The sequence below is a fragment of the Oryctolagus cuniculus genome, chromosome 1 (assembly GCF_051225735.1).
Source record: "Oryctolagus cuniculus isolate XC-2025 breed Fujian yellow rabbit chromosome 1, ASM5122573v1, whole genome shotgun sequence".
Classification (NCBI taxonomy): Eukaryota; Metazoa; Chordata; class Mammalia; order Lagomorpha; family Leporidae; genus Oryctolagus; species Oryctolagus cuniculus.
Window position 1 is genome coordinate 116,785,756 of NC_142867.1, and position 23,159 is coordinate 116,808,914.

Below are 23,159 nucleotides of genomic sequence, written 5' to 3' on the forward strand. Positions count from 1 at the left end.
CTCAGGAAGGGTAAGGACAAAATAGACTCAACCGGGACTGAAAGTAGAGTTGACAGTTCTTTTACTGCACAGCTGAAGGTCTGGAACCCAGATGCTTTGTTGTTGTTGTTGCAGTTGATGAAGCAGAACCTCAGTCTCCTTGTATCTTTCAGTTATTTTGTACCTTTTAAAAATCTCCAGAATTTTGAGAGCATGTTTTTCTTATAACCATTCATGTGAAACTACTTTAATAGTCACAATATATGTCATTTAATGGGAATTTGTGAAATAGAGAAAACATGTGGAAGGTGTTTGGTACAAGCTGGTAAGTCAACTCTTGGGAGTCTCACATCCTATGTAAGAGTGTGTGTTTCAGTCCTGGGTACTCAGCTTCTGATCCAGCTTCCTGTTAACAAACACCCTGAGAGGCAGCAGATGATAGCTGAAGTACTTGTGTCCCTGCCACCCACATGGGAGACCCAGATGAAGTTCTGGGCTACTACACGTGGCCTACTCCAGCCCTGAATGTTGTGCACATTTGGGGAGTAAACCACTGGATGGAAGATCTTTCTCCATCTGTCTCTCTGCCTTTCAAATAAATTGAAAATAAATAAATGAAAATTTTAAATAAAGAAAATGTAGTAGTAGTCATGTTCTCTATTCATTCAACAAAAACTTTTGGATGGAGCTCTGATTTAGGTAAAATCCAGTAAAGAGAAGTAGGCAGGGAAGTAGAGCAACAGCATAAATCAATCAGTAATAGGCACATTCTAAAGACCCTGACCTATCAAGCTCCTCTGTCTAATCCCTGCTCCAACCATACTGTCAAAACATCCACCCTCCATCACACCTTTTCCATTTATCTTGCCATACATTTTTTTTTGTTTTTAATACCTGTCATTAGTGGAAAATTTATTATGTATGTGTAATTATTTGTGGCTTGTGTCTCTAACACATTTGCCCCAAGATAGGAGTTTCTCCTGTCTTATTCCTGTGCCTAGAGAACCTGTAGTGTTAGCTTTTTGTTTTTAGAAGCCACCAAAAAGATGTAAATTTCTGTAATTGCATTCTTGTCTTCTTTCTTATGACAAAAGCAACTTCCTGTTATCCTCTTCTTTGTAGATAGGGCCACTCTGTACTGTATACCTAGACTTAAGTGTTTATCTTCATTTTCAGCTCCAACTCTTTATAAACTAGAATTCTTTCTTCTGCACCAGAACTTCAAGGGACTACACTCCCAACACTTATCTCCAGACTCCATTAGTTGGCATTATCTTCACTCTCTTCCTTGACATGAAGTCTTAATTAATTAACTCTTGGAGCCAAACTCTTGTAGCCATAATGCCATCTGTCTTCTCAGACATCCATTTGAACCCATCATCCATCACTATCATTGCTCATCTACCTATTTGAAATCTCCTTAGTACTCGCTCCTAAGATTATTTAAAATACTTGCTCCAAACTAGTAGATCGCTCTTATTCTCTTACTGATTTTACCTATCAAGAGAGCTTATTTTGTTATAAATAAATAAAGTAGTTAACAGAATTTGTTAAATGAGGCATGTTAAACTCAAAAAGTAATATGTAAAATAGAGTAATGGTATGATTATTACTATTATAACCAATTCTATAGAGGACAGGGACAAAATAAATCCTATTATTTAGTTTCTGAAAACGTACCAAAAGTTCTCCCTCAGACTTTCATATACGCTTTCATATTAAACCACTACATAACCAAAAAGTGTATTTTAATCCAAATTTCTTCCAGATGTGGCAGCTGAGTCTATGTTAAGTAATGTCCCCCAAAATCTTATGTCAATGGAACTATAATTAAAGATGGAATCTTTCTCATTCAAATTCAAGCTTTTCTTCTTAGGAATTTACTGATTATATCTGAAACACTAATGCATGCATCAAATGAAACTGAAGCCAGAATAAATGTCATAAATCTTTTCACCAATTTCTTATTTATATAATTCTATGAGGTCAACCTTTTCATCAGGGAGACAGAGCCACAGACAGAGGGAGAGACGTAGAGAGAGGTCTTCCATTTGCTGGTTCACTACTGCAATGGCCACAATGGCTGGAGCTGGGCTGATCCAAAGCCGGGATCCAGGAGCTTTTTTCTGGGTCTGTTACATGGGTGCAGGGGCCCAAGGACTTGGTCCATCTTCCACTGTTTTCCCAGGCCATTAGCAGGGAGCAGGATTAGAAGTGGAGTATCTGGTCCCAAAACAGTGCCCATATGGGATACTGCTGCTGCAGCTGGAGGCTTAAAACACTATGTCAGAGAGCCGGCTCTAAAGTCAAACTTCTTAAGAGTTCTGAAGTGAATAGGCAATATCAAAATAAAATTAAATAAATTATGTGTTATGTAAGTCCGTGTCTTAGGTGATGAGCATAAGGAAGATAGATAGATAGATAGTTGGATAGATATATATTATTTTACAGTTAGAAAATTTTAAATAAAAGAGGAATTGATTTAATACTCTGACAATCAACGTTAAGCACTCTATCTAATGTAATGTTTTTCTCATCTAAATATTCTATGGAATATTCTAAATATCTCATTTAAATATTCTATGGAGTGATAATTATTATCTTAAAAATCAGTGTACCAAAATATAGGAAAGTTAAATTTAAAAAAATCAAAATTAACATGTGTAAAGCCAATTGTCATATACAGATATGTCCACAAATATTTAGCATAGTCTCTACTGTTCCTTACAAAACACAAATTCTTATGTAATATAAAACAAGAAGAGTACTTCACAATTCATAAAGTAAGACCAACGTTATCTTAAAACAAGCACTAGACAAGCACTAGGCTAGAATACTGGAGGAATATAAAATTAAAGGCTAATATCTCCCATGAAAAATATGTAGAGAAGTCATAATAAAATTTTGGTTAATTGAATCCCACAATAACTTAAAAAGCTAATATATCATTAGAAACAGGATTATACCAGAAATAATATTCATTTATGATTCAAAAGTCAATCATATAATTTATCATATAAACAAGAATAATTCAGGTAGTCTTCTGACAAGAAAGCATTCCAGCCGGCGCCGTGGCTCAATAGGCTAATCTTCCACCTGCGGCGCGGTACCCCGGGTTCTAGTCCTGCTTGGGGCACCGGATTCTGTCCTGGTTGCCCCTCTTCCAGTCTAGCTCTCTGCTGTGGCCCGGGAGGGCAGTGGAGGGCCCTGCACCCACATGGGAGACCAGGAGAAGCACCTGGCTCCTGGCTTCAGATCAGCACAGTGCGCTGGCAGCAGTGGCCACTGTGGGGTGAACCAATGGAAAAAGGAAGACCTTTCTCTCTGTCTCTCTCTCTCTCTCACTGTCCACTCTGCCTGTCAAAAAAAAAAAAATGAAAGAAAAAGAAAAAAAAGAAAGCATTCCATAAAACTCAATCAGGGTGCCGGCCCTGTGGTGTAGCAGGTGAACTGGGTGCCAGTGGGTGCCAGTTCAAGTCCTGGCAGCTGCAATTCCAAACCAGCTCTCTGCTATGGCTTTTCCAGGCCATAGTAGAAGATGACCCGGAAGAAACCCCTAGCTCCTGGCTTCGGATTGGCACAGCTCCAACCGTTGTGGCCATCTGGGGAGTGAACCAGCAGATGGACAATCTCCCTCTCCCTCTCCCTCTCCCTCTCCCTCTCCCTCTCCCTCTCCCTCTCCCTCTCCCTCTCCCTCTCTTTCACTCTGCCTCTCCTTCTCTCTCTGTGTAACTGTGACTTTTTATTATTATTTTTTTGACAGGCAGAGTGGACAGTGAGAGAGAGAGACTGAGAGAAAGGTCTTCCTTTTACTGTTGGTTCACCCTCCAATGGCCGCCGCTGGCGCGCTGCAACCAGCGCACTGCACTGATCCGAAGGCAGGAGCAAGGTGCTTATCCTGGTCTCCCATGGGGTGCAGGGTCTAAGCACTCGGGCCATCCTCCACTGCCTTCCTGGGCCACAGCAGAGAGCTGGCCTGGAAGAGGGGCAACGGGGACAGAATCTGGTGCCCCGACCAGGACTAGAACCCGGTGTGCTGGCGCCACAAGGCGGAGGATTAGCCTAGCGAGCCATGGCGCTGGCCTGTAACTGTGACTTTCAAGTGAAATAAATAAATCTTAAAAACAAAAAAACTTTCAGGAAATTTAAAATAGAGTAGCCCTTACTCAACCTGTAAAAGGTCATTTTGTAAGGTCAATGGCTAGCATCATGTCTAGTGGCCAAGCACTGAGTATTTCTTCTGTCAATATTTGATTTTTCATCTCTCAGTTCTCTTTTACCCACCTTTTTTAATGATTTTAGAAAATGAAGCCAAAGATTTAAAATATTTCTTCTTTGCCTTCAGGCTACAAGTTAAGAGTTGTCAAAGGAGGAGTACAGAACGAAACTGAAGAAGGAAGAAGTTTTGTTGTCCTGATTAATATTTGACTCTCTTGCCAAGATCATACAGAGCCTTCTTTTCTTTCTTTTTTTTTTTTTTTTAAATTTCCACTTTTTGCGCTCTCATAGTTTTTCCTTCACCATTTTCCCACCATTTGCTTTCTTCAGCACTTAGCTGAAGAAGTGATGCAACAGTCAGGAGTCCCAGAGAACAAGCCTGCAACCTGCAGATGTGTGCATCCTGGGGGTTCCCAAAAGGCAGATGATCTAGCAAGCTGGATGCCCAGTGTCTGTCTCATTCACCCATCCTGAAGTGACCCAAGCCCAAGATGGACCTGAAATTGTGCCAGACTCATGTGTAGGGTGCCATCTGTGGCACTTGGTTCCATAGTGCCTAGCATCTACCAACTTCCTCAAGATCCTAGTGAGTTCTGAGGTTCAGCCCCTCCTCTATAAATAAAACTTCCCCTTAACAGTTGAACAATAGTGGTCACTGAGATTACTTTTTCATGCTCTGTTTGTGTCTCTTAAACTGCTATTGTTCAAAGATATTCCTTGAATTCTCATACAGAATCAGCTCCACTGTTGTGGCTGAGTGTGAAAGATGCTGGGCTGTTAGTGTTTGAGGATAAAAGTATCTTGTGAGTGACTCTGTGTGTGTGTGCGCGCACATGCATGTAATTTAGAAAACTAAAGTTCTAACTCAACAGCATTTTCCTTGATGATAATACTCAGGTAAGTCACAAATTCCTACCTAGCTTTGATGAAATATTGTAGTAATTTAACTTTGGGAGGTGGTTAAACCTTTTTAATAGCTATGCTGATGGAGCTGGTGTTTTATACCCACTGGGTGAGACACACCAAGCTGGCAGGGTCTGCTCCATGACAGACCTGTTGTGGGCACACTTGTTATGTGGACAGAACAATTAGCCTTCCCTTTCCTCTATCTCTGACCTCAAACTCTTGTCTATCCTCCCATGGAAAGGCCATTCACAATCACAACTCTCATTTGTACTGAACTTTTCAGTTTATAGAGCATTCTCAGTTGTACTGAATAGCATATTATTGCAATATTTGATCAGGTCAGAAATTCCTTTTATTGAAAGAATACTAACATTGGCCTACTTATACAACATTGCTAAGTAAATAATTACCTAATATATGAAGAAAGACTCGAGCTCCTGGAATAAGTATGTGTCCTAACAGTTTAGTCGCCTGTGTCACACATTGGATTGTCTGGTGTCAATGAATGTCCGGGGCTCCTGACTCAGGCCCTGGGAGCAGAAGTGATGACTCATGTAACTAATTCCCTGAAACCTATGTGGGAAACTCGGATTGAACTCCTAGATCTCAGCTTCTATCATTCTGGGCATTTGGGAAATAAACTTGTGGAAGTGATAGTCCCACCTTCCCATCCATCCATCCATCCATCCATCCATATTCATATAAATGTCTCAAGCTCTTCTCTCCTAGCCCACATCAAAAACTGCTATGTTTAGGGCCAAAAATTATGCCCTTCTTGAATCAGGCATTTAGTTTCATGGTTAATATGTATGTAAATCATATTACAGTGCCAGAGTTAAGTCCTAAATGCACATCCTGAGAGGGAGCAGGTGATGGCTCCAGTGATTGGATATTTGTCTCCCATGTGGGAAACCTGGATTGCATTCCTTGCTCCTGGTTTCAGGCTGGCTCAACCTCAGCTGATGAGTATTTAGAAAGTGAAGCAGCAGATAATAGCTCTGTCTCTATCTATCTATCTATCTATCTATCTATCTATCTATCTTTATATCTATACATGTATACATAAATACTGATGTATATATAAAGATATATATATATATATCTTCAATTTTTTAAAGTTATGCCCTCCTCTACTTTATGCTTTTCAAACAGTGAATTCAGAATTGTTCTCAAACCCACCTTGAAAATGAAAGGAAGCAACTCCTGATGTTATCTCTGACATTTTTATCCCAGATAATCAACTTTCTGCCTGCTCCTTTCTCCCCTGGCTATAATTCTGGAGAAGAAACCTATTCCAGATGTAATTAAATCAAATATTTCTAATAAAAACATTAATAATTATTTATTGAGGATTGAAAATCTCAGTCTTCAAACCAATTTCTTCAAACACCCATATTTTTGAGAGACACTGTTCCCCAGGGTTCATACAGTATTTGGAGATGTTAAAGAATCATTTTATCTAATACATTGCCCTACACAGAAAGGTTAAGTCAATTTTAATGACCCAATCAACGCAAGACTATTTATCATAAGGGAATCAAGTTGGAAGCATGACTGAATTAAATCTGGTGCTCATTATGTAAATTTTTCTGAAAAAAACAGATATGCAAAGCATGTGAATACAATCACAAGAAAAGCAAAAGAAGTGAAAGGAAAAATAAGACGTTTTTATGTATCTCTGGATGTGTTGCTTTATTGGCATATTATGGAAAAGTAGAATTGAGAAGTGGGCAGGAGTCAATGTGTAGACAGAATCTGAAGAAAGGGAGGAAAGAGAATAGATGCAAGGTCTCCACTCGGTCCTAGGTTGTGCGCTAGACGCTTCTGATTCATATGACAGATGCACAGATGGACTACTGCCTTGGATATATGGTAATGGAGATTAATTAACTTTAATAAAGAAGTGAAAAGGAATACAAAAATAGAATGGAAGGAGATTTTCAAAATACTATCTAACACAATTTCTGATAATAACAGTAAAAATGACAATACCTAAAATTTTTGACAACTTTTCATGTTAAGTCTTTGCACACATCATGCTTGGTTGATCTCATCAGACCTCCTGGCTCTAAATAAGTCCACACAGTGGTGGCTCAGAAAACCATTTCACAGTCATGCCTTTTCTCTGACTTTCAGAGTCATGCATTGAGTTTCCTATTCAATATACCCACTTGGTAATGATATAGGCATCAAATTATGTATGTGTAAAACAAAACAAACAGAAAAAATCCCCAACCTACCCTCATAATACCATTGATACTTCTCAATCCAATATCTTAGGTCCCAAAATTCCTAATCTCATACACCCATATCCAACAAGTATCATCCATCCCAAATTAACCTGATTCATTTTTCAATATTACTGTCATTGACAGAATGACAAAAGCCATCATTTCTCAACTGGCACACTTTGCCTCCTCTGTGACTTCTTGAATGCACTCCTAGGTGACTCTTTAATGAATATTCTTACAGAACAATGAGCCTGGTTGAATCTTTACATTCCACTTTCTGCAAACTCTATGAAGCTGTCCCATCACATCTAGAGTAACAGTCCCATTTTCTGGATGGGCCAGCATCTGGCACCTGGTTCCACCAAAAACCTTCACCTATATAATTCTCTTCCCTGCTCTGTCTGCTACAGCCATCTTGGTCTATTGGATGCTGCTCAAAATGTGCCAAGCATGCTTTATGTCACAGACTATAAACTTGGTGCTCCGTCTGTCTGAAACCATCTTTCAACCTGGTACTTCCATGGCTTCCTCTCTCAGTTCATTCAGAACTCACCTCAGTGGTCACCCCCTATGCAGTCCTCCTTCCACTGCTATCGCTAATTATCAATCACTTTCTTTTACATTATTTTCCTTGTAGTTTTGCTCACTATTTGATTCTAAATGCCACATATATCTGTTAGTTTATTGATGTCACCTGTTAGAATATAGGTTTTATGAGACTGTCTCATAAAATTTATGAATTTGTCTCTACGATATTGTATTCTCAGCAACAGAAGACTGACTTCCAATAACATCCGGGATAAATAAGGACATATGGGAGGAATTATTCATCTTACATTAGTGAAGTTACTGGAGTTTATACAGAAGTAAGTCCTTCAGGTTAACACAGCTAGAAAGTATGCATGCCTGAAAATGAACCACTTTGATTTGAAATAAAAGACTGAACTGTTTATCATCTCACAATGACCAGTAAAAAAAAAAGAAAAGAAAAGAAAAACCCCAAATATAAGAAATTGCACTATATATGTCCTTAAAGGATTAAAATGTCTTTAGGAGAAGGGAAGAAATCAAAGCAAATGAGGTCATGTGGAAAGAGAAGTTACTTGGGTAGAGACATTTTAAATAGTTAGACACAAGTTGGACTATCGGGAGAAATGAGTGTAGACATAAGAATAAGGGAAAATTTACAGAAAGAAAAATGGGACTTCTAGGAAATATGTGTTATCCTGGTTTGATTTGACAAAGAAGAGTTGTATTTAGGAAATGTTCTAGGTAAGACTATTTAGATAATATACAAGGAACCTGGAAACAAAATATTATTCATGATAGGCATTCTGTGAACTTGCTACAATATTTCACTGACCTCCTCATCCACTTAGTATTGGTATATTCTATCTTGAACAAGAAGCCTGTTTTCTTATGAATTTTCTTACTGTCTGCAAAGAGAGAATGTTTTATTTTACTGCTTGCTCCATAAATAAAGAGCTCAAAGTAAGGGTTTGCATACTCAGTTGTAGTGTATGTAGATTTTAGGCTCATTTATTTTCACAGGAAGAAATGTGTGTATGTATATACCTTAATATCTTCCTCTTATGTTTATTTTCCACCTTAAGGTTATTGAAGAGATAATATGCTCTTTCTTAGACACAAGATATGTTTTCAGTGCTTATAAAAGTATATAAAAACTACTCTGTCTAACAAGAATAAAATATAGAGGAAATGATATTGAAGTGACAGTAAGAGTAGCATAATATCTACAGCTCTGCAGAAGTTACTATTCAATGCTCAGGTTCAATAAAAAATGTTGATGTTTAGGGGACATTATTTTTTTGATTAAACAGTCAAATTTAAGAGTTCTATTTCGGGCTGGCGCCGCGGCTCACTAGGCTAGTCCTCCGCCTAGCGGCGCCGGCACACCGGGTTCTTGTCCAGGTCGGGGAACCGGATTCTTTCCCGGTTGCCCCTCTTCCAGGCCAGCTCTCTGCTGTGGCCAGGGAGTGCAGTGGAGGATGGCCCAGGTGCTTGGGCCCTGCACCCCATGGGAGAACAGGAAAAGCACCTGGCTCCTGCCATCGGATCAGCGCGGTGCGCTGGCCGCAGCGCGCCGGCCGCGGCGGCCATTGGAGGGTGAACCAACGGCAAAGGAAGACCTTTCTCTCTGTCTCTCTCTCTCACTGTCCACTCTGCCTGTCAAAAAAAAAAAAAAAAGAGTTCTATTTCTATATCTTAATGGATGCCCTAAGAATATTCACATAAACATTTTTAAGATAGTGGAAATTATCTTGCTTTGAGATTTGTAACTCAGAGAATGTGTTTTCTTAACCTTTTCTGTATCTCAGTCTTAATATAGAATATAAAAAAAAAACCCACACAACATATAAGAATGCAACTGATATTTTAAGATTTGATTCTTGTTTTTATTGCTTATCTATATTCCTGTGGTGCAGTAGTCTTTCTAATTATCACTTCTGTAACATTATGGCAAGTGGTGCATTAAGCCTATAATTATAAAGTAAATTGAAATTATGCTATTGCAAAAATCAAAGGGAAAAAAGAAAGGATGGGGGAGAAGGAGGAAGGGATATATGGTTATCGTCTCAGAATTATATCTATAAATACATGAAGTCTGTTCTCCTTGTATTAAGATTAAAAAACAAAAAAAGGAATAGCAAATATATCATCATCATGGCATCACACGAGATGTAATGAGGCCATAAATGTAATGTTCTTAACATTGTTCATGGAAACTGATAGGGGCTCAATAATGGTTGCACCTTGTTCTGTTGTTGCTTTTCCTTCTCCTCATATTCTTTCAGTACAGGACAATGACTTCCCTTTCTGGTATTCCATTCTTTCTACCATCTAGAGCACAGCTTTATTCCTCTCAAAGCAAATTCAAAACCAGTAACGGAGAGGAGTGGAAGGACCAAAGCTGGGGAGACAAAATCTCCTGTGATTGAAGTCAAGAGCCAAATCAATTCCTTGAAGGTACTGAGGTCGGGAGAAACTGAAGGGACATCAGTGAGGAAGTGTTCAAGTTCCAAGTCAGAGGAGAGCAGTGTTCAGATAGAAAACCAAAGAAGAAGATAGCAGCTCTGTAAGATCCTCTTTGAAGGTTATCAAATAAGAAGAGTTATTTTTCTTTTATGGTAAAAATCTAAAGCTTGATCTATTGGAAACAAAATAATTTTCACTTCTAAATTCCATGAGAGTTATAAACACTGAACCCAAAATAGTTAACACCGTCTTGATAAAGATTCAATCGAAAGTATATTTGAGTCACTTGGTTTATGATTCAAATTCTGGATCAGTTGGAAATTACTTCATTCATCACCCTAAGCCACCAATTCCTATAGGATGACAATGTTTTTCTAATGGGAACTTCTCCAGATGATTTAACTATCACAACTGGGAGATGAATGGATGCAGGAAATCATTCTTCAGTAGCCTATTTTATCCTTGAGGGGTTGACAGATGAGCCAGGGCTCCAGCTCCCTCTCTTACTACTCTTTCTACTGATTTACATGGTCTCCATTGTGGGAAACTTGGGCTTGGTCTTTTTAATCAGGATCAGTTCACAGCTCCACACTCCTATGTACTATTTTCTCAGTAACTTGTCCTTCATAGATCTCTGTTATTCATCTGTCATAATTCCCAAGATGTTAATGAACTTTGTTTCAGAGAAGAACTCCTTGTCTTTTCCTGAGTGCATGGCCCAGCTCTTTTTCTTTTGCTTCTTTGGCATTGATACTCCTACATGCTGACAGCCATGGCATATGATCGTTATGTTGCCATCTGTAAGCCCTTGCTCTACAATGTCACCATGTCCCCCCGTATCTGTTTTCTACTGGTCACCAGTGTGTATACAATGGGAGCTTTGGGGGCTTTTGTCCATACCAGCTATATATCTAGCCGTTCCTTCTGTGGGACTAATGTCATCCATCACTACTTTTGTGACATCCTTCCTCTTCTGAATATATCTTGCTCAAGAGACAACACTAAGGAGCTTTTAGTGATGATTCTGGTTGGATTTAACGTATTTGCATGTGTGTTACCCATCTTCATCTCTTACACCTTCATCCTTTCCAGCATTCTGCAAATTCGTTCAGCTGAAGGTAGGTCCAAGGCCTTCAGTACATGCAGCTCCCATCTTGCAGCTGTTGGGGTTTTCTATGGCTCCATCATCTTCATGTATTTTAAACCATCTACCAGCGACACAATCCAGGAGAAGGTGGCCTCTGTATTTTACACCACAGTGATTCCCATGATTAACCCCCTTATCTATAGCCTTAGGAATAAGGATGTCAAGGAAGCTCAACAGAAATTTCTCAGTAGTAGAATATTTTCTGAGTCTGTGTAAAAAATGACACTTTCAATGGTTAGCACTTTTAAAACAGAATTTATCTTTCATTTCTGTTTGTAAGAGTAGCTAGTTTCAAATAAATTCCATATTAAATTAAGATGTTTGAAGGTTTATTTTTGGTAACCTTCACTTCTTCATTGAGGGCCTTACTCTCAACCTAGAGCACTCTCATTCTCCTCAGAATACTCCTATATCCACTAGAGAAAGATTAAATATCATATCACAGTATATCATAACATATCATATCAAACTACATCTAACCATGAGGAAAAAAGTAGATAAATAAGATATATATCCAAATACACGAAATCATTGCATCAAAGAGATGCCTACTCTTCCATGTTTATTGCAGCACTTTTCACAGTAACCAAGACATAGACTCAACAAAGGTGTCCATCATCAGTTGAGTGGATAAAGATAATGTGATAAATATACAAATCTGAATATTGGTCAGCAATAAAAAGAATAAAATCTTATCATTTGCAGCAAAGTGGACGGGACTAGAGGACACCCTGTTGAATGAAATGTCAGATATAGAAAGACAAATACTGTATGTTCTCCCTTATATGTAGGAGCTTAATTAAAAAAAAAAAACTTCAATATGAACACAGAATGTTGATAAGCAGAGACTTGGTGGGATGGGAAAGACAGAAGGAATCTGGATTAAAAAATATAAGGGAAACTGGGCGTGGCTTATAGATTGCAACAAATAAGCTAAAGCAGATGCTAACAATGGGAATTGGGGGTGCAGTATGTGGGAACCCTTTGTAAAACTTCACAACTTTTGTTTTGTAAATCTAAAATTATTCTGAAACTTAAAAAAAACATTAGTTATTTTAACAAAAGAGAAAAAACTGAGAGGTAATCTGTATAATTAACATGATTATTTAAAAATACCAGTATTTGGGCCGGCTTTGTGGCGTAGTGGGTAAAGCCACTGCCTGCAGTGCCAGCATCCCATAGGGATGCTCATTCAAGTCCTGGCTGCTCTACTTCAGATTCAGCTCTCTGCTGTGGCCTGGGAAAGCAACAGAAGATGGTCCAAGTCCTTGGGTCCCTGCACCTACGTGGGAGACCTTGAAGAAGCTCCTGGCTCCTGGCTTCTGTTTGGTGCAGCTCTGGTTGTTATGGTCAATTGGGAAATGAACTAGCGGATGGAAGACCTCTCTCTCTTTGCTTCTCCTTCTCTCTTTTGTGTGTAACTCTAACTTTCAAATAAATAATTAAATCTTTAAAAATATTATAAGACAGAGGAAAAATTCTAGGTTAATGCATACTAAAGAAAATTGATAGTCATTGTCCAGATAGTTAGATGTAAATAAAAATGAGGGGTGGAAGAGGGGGGAGGGAGGAAGAAAAGAAGGAAGGAGAGGGATTATGGAAGGAGAGGAAAGAAGGAGAGAGGAATGAAAGTATCATTATAGTCTTAGAATTGTGTCTATGAACTGCACCGAATCTAGTCTCTTTGTATTAGTAACACATTAACTTTAGAACTGATGAGAACTGTGCTGTAGTAATTATGCATTTACTGTGACTCTGAATCCAATGTATTAATAAATTCTTTAAAATAATAAAAAAGAAGAAAAGAAAAAGAACCTATGACCTACATTATTGGGATCATTGATGACATTTAAATGTGGATTATATGTTCAATAATACATTTGAATCAATGTTAAACTTACTAAGTGTGGTAGTTGTATTGTGGCTTTGAAGGAAAATATCTGCACTCTTAGATGGTGTTGAAAATCTTAGAGATGAAGTGTCACGATGTATAGACATCTCCCACGTGGTACAGCATATATATATAGCATGTGTATGTGTGCATGCATCTGGTGTAGTATAAGCAAAAATGCTGAAACCAAGGTGGCAAAGTGTAATAACTGGTAAATTCAGTTGAATAATATGTGAATGATCATTGTTTCATTTTTGAAACAGTTCTGTAAGTTTTAAGTTGTTCAAAATAAGAAGTAGAGGAGGAAATAACCACTCTGTTCCTTATCTGTATATATAATATATACTATAATATACTATATATACAAAAATATAATGTATACACTCATTCTCTCTCTACACACACACACACATGCATATAGTTAAGGAGGCATCTTTATAGTGTTATCTATCTTCTATTTGATAGAGCACATTAGTGAGAAGGAATAAAATATGATTTTTGTCAATGGCTTCTTCATCGCTTGTAGACATTTTTAGATTTTTCTTTTATCTTTAAATTTATTAATATTATATTATAGTATCTTAATATTGAAAAGCCTTGTATTCAAATGATAAGTCCTTTTCAATATGGGTGCCTTATATTAGTTCAGTGCTGAATTCATTGATCAACACTGTGTTTAGCATTTTTGATTTGATATTCTTAGTGGTGATGTTATTCAACTTTTTTTTTTGTGTTACTTTTATCAGGTTTAGTTATCCTAGTATATTATTGTAAGAGGATTGAAACCTTTTCCTTATTTTTATTCTCAAAATTTTTTAAGCCTTAGCACTATTTTTTTCCATGAACGATTTGCAGAATTTCCCCTTGAAACTACTGGGGCTATATTTATTCAGTTCCTCTCTCCATAATTAATAATTTTAATTCTTAATGGAAATTTTCCATTTAAACTTTTCAAATTTGGTGGATTATTTAGTATGTCTTGCATAATAAGTCCTTTGTAACTAAATGTTAAAGTTTGGGACTCATTGTACAATTTCTGTTGCTTGATGCTACATAATGTGTTTGGGTGTAGCATGAATGGAAAATAGAATATGAGGTGACTTTTTCAGCTTACGTAAAAAAGACTTTAAATTATTATCATTTTTTTCATGTTTTGAAAATTTCTGTGCACACCGGATAAATTGTCTTTTTGATCACAAGAACATCCACAGAGTAGTGGCCAATAGCTAAGGAAGACTGTCAGGAACTACAGACTGGGACAGCCTGCCCTTTGCCTCCAGCGCCAGTGTCAGCCAAGCCTGTTTCACAGACTGTGCTTGTAACCCACCGGACGAGAACGCAGCACGGGAGTGAGCAGGGGTGCGTGGAGATGGGGCATTTAGCTTCTCTCTCCACAGCTTTACTCATCTACTTTCTTCCAAGTGACAAGGAACTGACCCTTGATCAGAGGCTACTCAGTGCTAATCTTTACAAGTGAGCAAAGGCATTTTCCCTTGAAATCAGCGAACAAAAATGGTATTCTCTCCCCCTCGCTGTTCATGATCTTGTATTAAAAAAAGCTGCCACGCTTCTGGCTCTCCTATTTTTTTCCTCTCTGCCTCTTTCTCTAAGCACAGAGCTAACTAGTTACGCCAGATCAGGATGGTTCATTTTCAGTGGTTCACATGGCATATCTTAGAGGTTTCTAACAAATAGTCTATACTGCATATTCCATTATTTCTAAATTCATGTCCAGGTTTTTCTGCAGAGTGCTAAAGAAGCTGTCAAAATAGATGCAACAGAGCAGACCCAAACTCTCACTTTCATCTCTCAGCAAACATTCTTTGCGCTCAGCCCCTGTTTTTCAATTGCTTCTGGATTATCTATGCCGTGCTGTACTTGGGTGCGATATTCTCACCCGTGCTGCACTCACACCTTTACAAATGTAAGTACTAATTCATTGCCAACCTGTCCTTCATCATCTCTCTGTCAACACCATACCCAAACACTAAGACTTTTTATTAGAAGACTTTGTGATTCGGTTCTACTTCTTCATTTTCAATTTTTAAAATACCATCATTGGTAAACCTTTTCTATATAATATTATCACATTTTAACATGTATGCTACTGCCAATGATAAAGATGTCTTTTGCAGACATCTTTGATTCTGTAAGTTGCACATGTCTCAGAGAGAGCCTATTACTGTACAGAGTCAACATTACAAGCCATGGTTTCATTTTCTCATATTGAAGTTCTTCTATTCAAGTACTTATGCTAATAAATTATGGATTTAAGGATTCACTGAACTTGAAATTCTCATCACCAAACTCAATTCTTATTAATATCAACATATATTCACATATAAATCCAAGAATGGCAGATTCAAGTCTTCAGCACTTACACCTCTGAGATGAAAATGTTATCGAGGCTCCTGGGTCCATAAGTGACAAAGATACCATAAATAATCAACTTATCCCCAAAGAGGGTAGAATATACTGGTGAAAATATCTTTCCAATCTCACAGAATTAATTTGATGTTCAATTTTATTTCATTATAACTGTCATAAAACATACATTTTTATGACTTACCATGCAATGTAATATCCCCTCTGGAAAAGAGAGAGGATTCTGGAAAACCTTTTAGTGGATCAAGATTTGGTAATTTTTATTATAAAATATATAATTATATAATTTTTATCATAAATATTTCAAAAAATACAGGAAAAAACAATGAAGACTTAAATGATAATGGAACAAATTTAACAACATTTGAAGGGTATACTTGAAGGGCACAGTGATAGGAGAGACAGACACACACACATACACTCACAGAGAGACAGAGAGGGACACAGACAGAGACAGAGACAAGAGACAAAGACGATTCACTTCCTCAAATGCCTGCATAGCCAAGACTGGTTCAGGAAAAACTGGGAGCACGGAACTCATCTTCATCTCCCTGGTGGGTGGCAGGGGCCCAAGCACTTGAAGTATCATCTGCTGCCTCTCAGGATGCAACAGCAAAAAACCGTATCGGAGGGACCAGCATTGTTGTACAGTGGGTTAAGCTGCTGCCTGAGATGCCAGCATCCCATATGAGTGCTTGTAAAAATACTAACTGCCCCACTTTTGATCTAGTTCCATTACTAATGAGACTGGGAAAGCAATAGAGGGTGACCCATGTGCTTGGACCCTGACAGCCACATGGAAGACCCAGATGGAGTTAGTTACAGGCTCCTAGCTTCAGCCAGGCCCAGCTTTGGCCATTGCAGCCATCTGGGAAGTGAACCAGTGTCGCTCCCCCTCTTCGCAGAGGAACGACACAGGACCCTGCGCTGTTCTTTTGTCTGCTCGGCCCTTCCCGGGTTTGCTGCTGGTCCTTCCCGGGTTGGCTACCGATCCTTCCACCTCCGTGGAAGGGCGGTGCCCCCTGCCACTTTCCCCACTTCCACGGGGGAGCGGCACACCGCCGGCCGGCTCTCCCGGGGGCTGTTCAGATGTTATACGGATGTTCCCCTTAGATGTTCCTGGTGCATGTTGTCTCTCTCCTCCTTTATAGTCCTCTTCCACCAATCCCAACTCTGCTACCCACACGCCGAGTATGCTGCTCTCCTCCAATCAGGAGCAGGATCAGCTCCTGCAGGTCGAACTGGAGGCAGCTGCGTAAAAGTTGTTTACTCCTCTCCCAGCGCCATATTGTGGGAGAGCAGATGCATAGAATAAGTCTTAATTCCAGTAACTTAGTCTAGTCCGAGTTGCTCCCCACAAACCAGGGATGGAAGATTCTCTCTCTTTCTATCTCTCTCTCTCTCTCTCTCTCTCTCTATCTCTATCTCTCTTTCTGTAACTCTGCTTTTCAAATACATAAGTAAATCTTAAAAAAAAAAAAAAAAAGAAAGAAACAGGATCAGAAGAGGGGCCGAGTCGTAAACTGTCACTCTCACATGGGATGAAGGTGTTGCAAGTGGTGGTTTAACCTGCTGTGCTCTTGCATAAATTTAACAGTTTCTAACATTTTGCCTTATTTGCTTAATACACACACACACACACACAAAATTACAGACTTATACATATATACTATTTTTAGAGCAAGGATGGCTGTATTGACATCACACAATGTGTAACTCATTACAAATATAAAATAAGAGAAGAAAGGAATATTATTATGTAAAAGAAATAATTCAGTGAAGGTAACATTAATATCCATATGCCAAATAACATGACATTACAAGTTTATTTTATATGTACAAAAACTTTTCAAATATGAATGAATTATGTGGAACATAAATATTTATTGCTGTATTAAAATCAAATTTCTTTTTCTTCTTTGACATGATGTTGTCTTGGGATCAGCATTGTGGCATAGCAGGTAAAGCCTCCACCTGCAAAACAAGCATCCCATGTGGGTGCTGGTTCAAGCAGCAGAAAATGGCCCAAGTGCTTGGGCCCAAACTTCCACATGGGAGCTCAGGAAGAAGCTCCTGACTCCTGGCTTCTGCCCAGTGCAGCCCCTGCTCTCTCTCTCTCTCTCTCTCTCTCTCTCTCTGTAACTTTGACTTTCAAATAAATCCTTTTAAAAATGATGTCTTAAGTTTATAAAAAGCTACATTTTGAACCTCAGTAAGTGTTCAAATCAGGAATTTTGTGTAGAGATTATAAAGTGAAAGAAATGATACAGACAGTTTCATTGGATTTAAATTACTCAGAGGAGACTCAATATCTCATTAATAAACCATTGTTAATTAAATACCAGGGTTCTCCTTTCTCAAGGCAAAAGTAGTTAGTTTGTAAGCCTAACAAGCCAGGAGGCTGATGCAATGGAAAAGGCAGGGATTTGGAATCAAGCTGCCCTAGATTTGAGTTCAAGTCCTGGCTCTTGCAAACTATGTGAACTTGAGCAGTCCCTTTAAACTCTGAGGACAATGTTTTCATTAGTGATCTGAAGATAAAGGAGCCAAATTACAGGCATTTGTTATAAAGATTATATATAAATAAATACAATGTAACCAGCTCATAATATAGCACATGAAGTGCTCAATGAAAACATCTCCTAAATTAGATTATCACAGGATACAGAGTTGGTCATAACTTGTGCGAAGGAAATGCTTATCAGCAATGCTGATCTGAATAATGAGGAGCATCTTGGAGAAGAGTATTGACCGTAACCTGGTTAACTAAAATTATGAAGGCAGGGGTTGGCATTGTGGTTCAGCACATTAAGCTGTTCCACTTCCTATCCAGCTCCCTGCTAGTACACCTGGGAAAGCAGAAAATGATGCTGTTTGGGCATTTGGGTCTCTGCCACCAACATGGGAGACTGAGCTGGAGTTCTAGGCTGTCTGCTTCGGCTTGGCCCAGTGACAGTCCTGGCCATACAGGGAGTGACCCTGCAGATGGAAGATTGATGTCTCTCCCTCAATCTGTAATTCTGCCTTTCAAATAAATAAATAAATATTTCAAATAAAATAAAGTAAAACTCTTTTAAGGCACACAGGACATAATGCAAATTGTACTATTTGATACAGATGATCTAAACTTTTGGTTATTTTAGTAAAGTGAATGATAAGAATGTCAAAACACAAACATTTATACTTCATTATACTGGACATAAACTACTGTTGCTTAAACCTTTAAATAACTGGCCGGCACCATGGTTCACTTGGCTAATCCTCTGCCTGCGGTGCCAGCACACCGGGTTCTAGTGCCAGCTAAGGCGCTGGGTACTAGTCCAGGTTGCTCCTCTTCCAGTCCAGCTCTCTGCTGTGGCCTGGGAGGGCAGCGGACGATGGCCCAAGCGCTTGGGTCCCTGCACCCACATGGGAGACCAGGAAGAAGTACCCGGCTGCTGGCTTCGGATCAGTGCAGCACTGGCCATAGCAGCCATTTGGGGGGTGAACCAACGGAAGGAAGACCTTTCTCTCTGTATCTCTTACTGTTTATTACTCTCAAATCTATCTGTCTCTATCTCTCTCACTGTCTAACTCTGCCTGGCCAAAAAAAAAAAAAAAAAAAAAAAAACAACAACAACAAAAAAAACAAACCTTTAAATAACTATTATACATTGCACTCAACTAAGGCCTCAATAACATTCATATTCAAAAAAAACTTATTTAAAAATATTCCTTATTATCAGCTAAAGACAATAAAGAGGAAAATAATAGAAGCAATTACACTTACAGGGCCTTGGAAGTCTAAGAAGAAAGAAGAAAGGAATGAAAGAGAGTGAGTGCTGTGGGAAAGGAGGGGAGGCCTAAGACAGCGCTTAAGAGGAAGGGAGCAAAAAGGATCAGTAGTGATGACTACGAGAGACAGAATGGATCACAAAAGCCTCAGCGTTGGAACTGAGCAAATGGATTAACTTGGCCAAATCCCAGTCAGTATGTAAGTTCCTCAGAAACGTCACAGATAGACAATTTAGTCTCTACCCAAATCCTTCTTGCTGAATAGCTCACAAACTAGCTAAGATTTTGGTTGTTACTTGGATGGTTCTGATTTTCGGAAGAGTGCTCCTTATTGGAGGAAAGATGTGCCATTGTGGAGCTTTCTCCCACCCAACTTATTTGTGCCTTTAGCAAAGACTACTACAACTTCAATAATTAACCCCAGCTCTTCCATGTGTAAGCTACTCGTCCTCCAATATCTATGACCAGTCTCTATTCTCTTCTCTTGCTTTATTTTCATTTGAAAATGTTTCTTAGATTGTATATGTATGTGTTTATTGTCTGTCTTTGAGATTAAAACCTAAATCGAATGAGGGCAAGGACTTTGTGATTTTTGCTCCTCTGTTAATCAACCAAAATGAGAAACGTTTCTAGGCATGTACTGGAGATTTGAAAAATATTTGTTAAAAGAAGGATCAAATGAATGAACAAATCAATAGATGTAAGATTTCAAGTCCCTTCCTTTTCATGACTGCCCTCCTCAGAATATATGCCAATGACCTATAAATAAAATGCCAATGACCTATTGGAAAGTGATATTCACAAAATAAACTACATTCAAGTAGAATGGTCCAATTGTTATAGTGGAAATGATGGCTAGAATAATTCTTATTCTAAATACTAAACTGTTTCTAATGCAGACATGAAAATGTGACTGTTTTTAGTAGTTATATTGTTTATGTATTTTTGACTTCATTGTCATCAAAAGCCCTTAATTCTCTGCAGTTCATCATTGAATTTCCCTTCTCTTCATTTTTGTAGAAGTACAGACTGCTATATCCATTATTTCCATTTTAATCTCATGAAATATGTTTATGATTCAAGCCTCTAGAAGTCTTTGTGAATCATAATTCTGTTATTCATTAAATCAATTCTTAAATCACAACTTCACAAATCTGCCTATCTGAATGAGACTTCTTTGATATACTCATGCACATCACTGACACAATCCAGGAATGCTAAATCATGCAGTTATCAACCCACCTCCTGCACATGACTCCAGAGGAGTTTTCTACACAGAAGTTGTGTGATCTGTTGCCTGAAATGACGTGCCAGCGTGGTGGAAATAGATCATTTCTGTTCCACCACAGGAAAATGGTGGATCGAGGCAAATCACAGGGTGTTCGAGAACCAGGATCTTTGTAGGAAGTAGAAAGGTAATATAGACTCCTGAGAGAAAAAAAAAACACCTTGATATTTTAAAAATTATTATTCTAAGGGGCCAGCATAGTGGTGTAGTCAGTAAAATCGCCACCTGCAATACCAGTATCTAATCTGGGCACCAGGTCATGTCCTGGATACTCCACTTCTGATCCAATTTCCTGCTATAAGCTGGAGAAGAATGGCGGAAGATGGCCCCTGCCACCCACATGGGAAACCCATATGACTGACTGCTAGCTTCAACCTGACCCCAGCCTGGCTGGTACAGCCATCTGGAGAGTGAACCAGCAGTTAGAAGATCTCTCTCTCTCTCTCTCTCTCTCTGTGTCTGTCTCTTTGTAGCTCTTTCAAAATAAATAAATTTAAAATTAATTATTCTAATACAAAATAAAAATGAATTCATCTCCCCAGATTGAAGCTACATTTTGCCAGGCTTTTTAATGTATAATCACAGCTAATTAATGGTCTCCAAAGGTAGGGAATACAAGACTCCAGGGAGGTTATTAGTGATCTTAACTGAACGTGTGTAAGTTGTTGATAAGATTAGCCTATGTTTTTGCCATCTTAACCCACCACTTAAACCTAATGGTCTCACTCTTCCTTTCTTTCTTTCTCTACTCTCCTCTTTCCACTGTTCTACCCTCTTATGATTTGTTCTTCACTATAATACATCCCTAACAACCCCATCTCAATATCCTCAATATCTCAGGATTTGGAATTTAGACAAAAACATCCCCTTCTGTCAAAAATTTAAAGACACTCCTCATCCTGCCCTCCAGGAATTTTGATTTTCCAATTAGCATCATCCCATCTCAATGACAGCCCTTAATTCACATGTTAGTCCTCAAGCATTCTCAAAATTTATTTGTTCAATATAAATTGTGCTATATGTTTGTCCTCCTTCTGTCAGTACCTTTTTCTCAAATATATTTCCAAAGAAAATCATGCTATTTGATAATCTCCAAAAAGGGTCAGCCATAATCAAGTATAAAATATATTTTTGTAGGCTGGTGCCATGGCTCAATAGGCTAATCCTCCGCCTGCGGTGCCGGCACCCTGGGTTCTAGTCCCAGTTCTTATTTAACCATCATTCACAAATGAAAGCTTAGTTGAATACAGAATTATAGATTAATATTTATAATTTTCCCCCACAGCACTGGAAATGGAATATGCCAATACTTCATTCTCTTTTTGCTATTGAAGAATTTTCTATTAATTACATATCTTTTTATGTAGATAGCTAATATTAAAATTTTACTGTTTTATAGCTGTTCATTTAGGTTTTTTATTCTATGTATAAGAATTCATGTTTTTAAAATTCTAAGTAATTCTCAATAGCTAGTATTCTGAGAGTACAACTCCTCAATTATTTTCTGGATCTCTTTCTGGACTTATATCAAACACCTATATTCTGGATCATTTAGGTTTATTTCACATTGTGTATTTTTAATCCTGTGCCACATACTATGTTATTTAGCTAGATCAGTTTTCTATTCATCAATTCCCTCTAATTGATGAATCATTGAATTTCCCTTCTCAATTCAATTCATCATTGAATTTCCCTTCTCTTCATTTTTGTAGAAGTACAGACTGCTATATCCATTATTTCCATTTTAATCTCATGAAATATGTTTATGATTCAAGCCTCTAGAAGTCTTTGTGAATCATAATTCTGTTATTCATTAAATCAATTCTTAAATCACAACTTCACAAATCTGCCTATCTGAATGAGACTTCTTTGATATACTCATGCACATCACTGACACAATCCAGGAATGCTAAATCATGCAGTTATCAACCCACCTCCTGCACATGACTCCAGAGGAGTTTTCTACACAGAAGTCAAAAAATCACCTAGCCACTTTTTAATTTCATTGATTATATATTTCTTTATGTAAATTCCATGTGGTTACATTTCAAATTTATGTCACCTTTTACAACATGTTTGTATTTTAATGTTTTATTATCTTCTTTTATGCCTTTAGTTATTTTATTTCTGGTAGAAATTCAAGAATGTAACATATAACACCAATTTTCACTTCTGAGTGGTGAACTTGCGAGAAATTAGACGTATTTGGTACAAATACATGAACTTGAATGTGAAGAGGCTAACATATCTTGAAGCATTTCAGCCTTCTATTCATAATTAAACAGTTACTGACTGGTCACCAACCTAGTGGAAAGGCACATGCTTCCTGGCTTTCTAAAAGAA

General features: G+C 38.2%; 1 pseudogene; it reads left to right on the forward strand.

Moving 5' to 3' along the window:
- The first annotated feature begins 10,753 nt into the window (after positions 1 to 10,753).
- LOC138846609 (olfactory receptor 8D1-like) lies at positions 10,754 to 11,694 on the forward strand (annotated as a pseudogene).
- Positions 11,695 to 23,159: the final 11,465 nt, after the last annotated feature.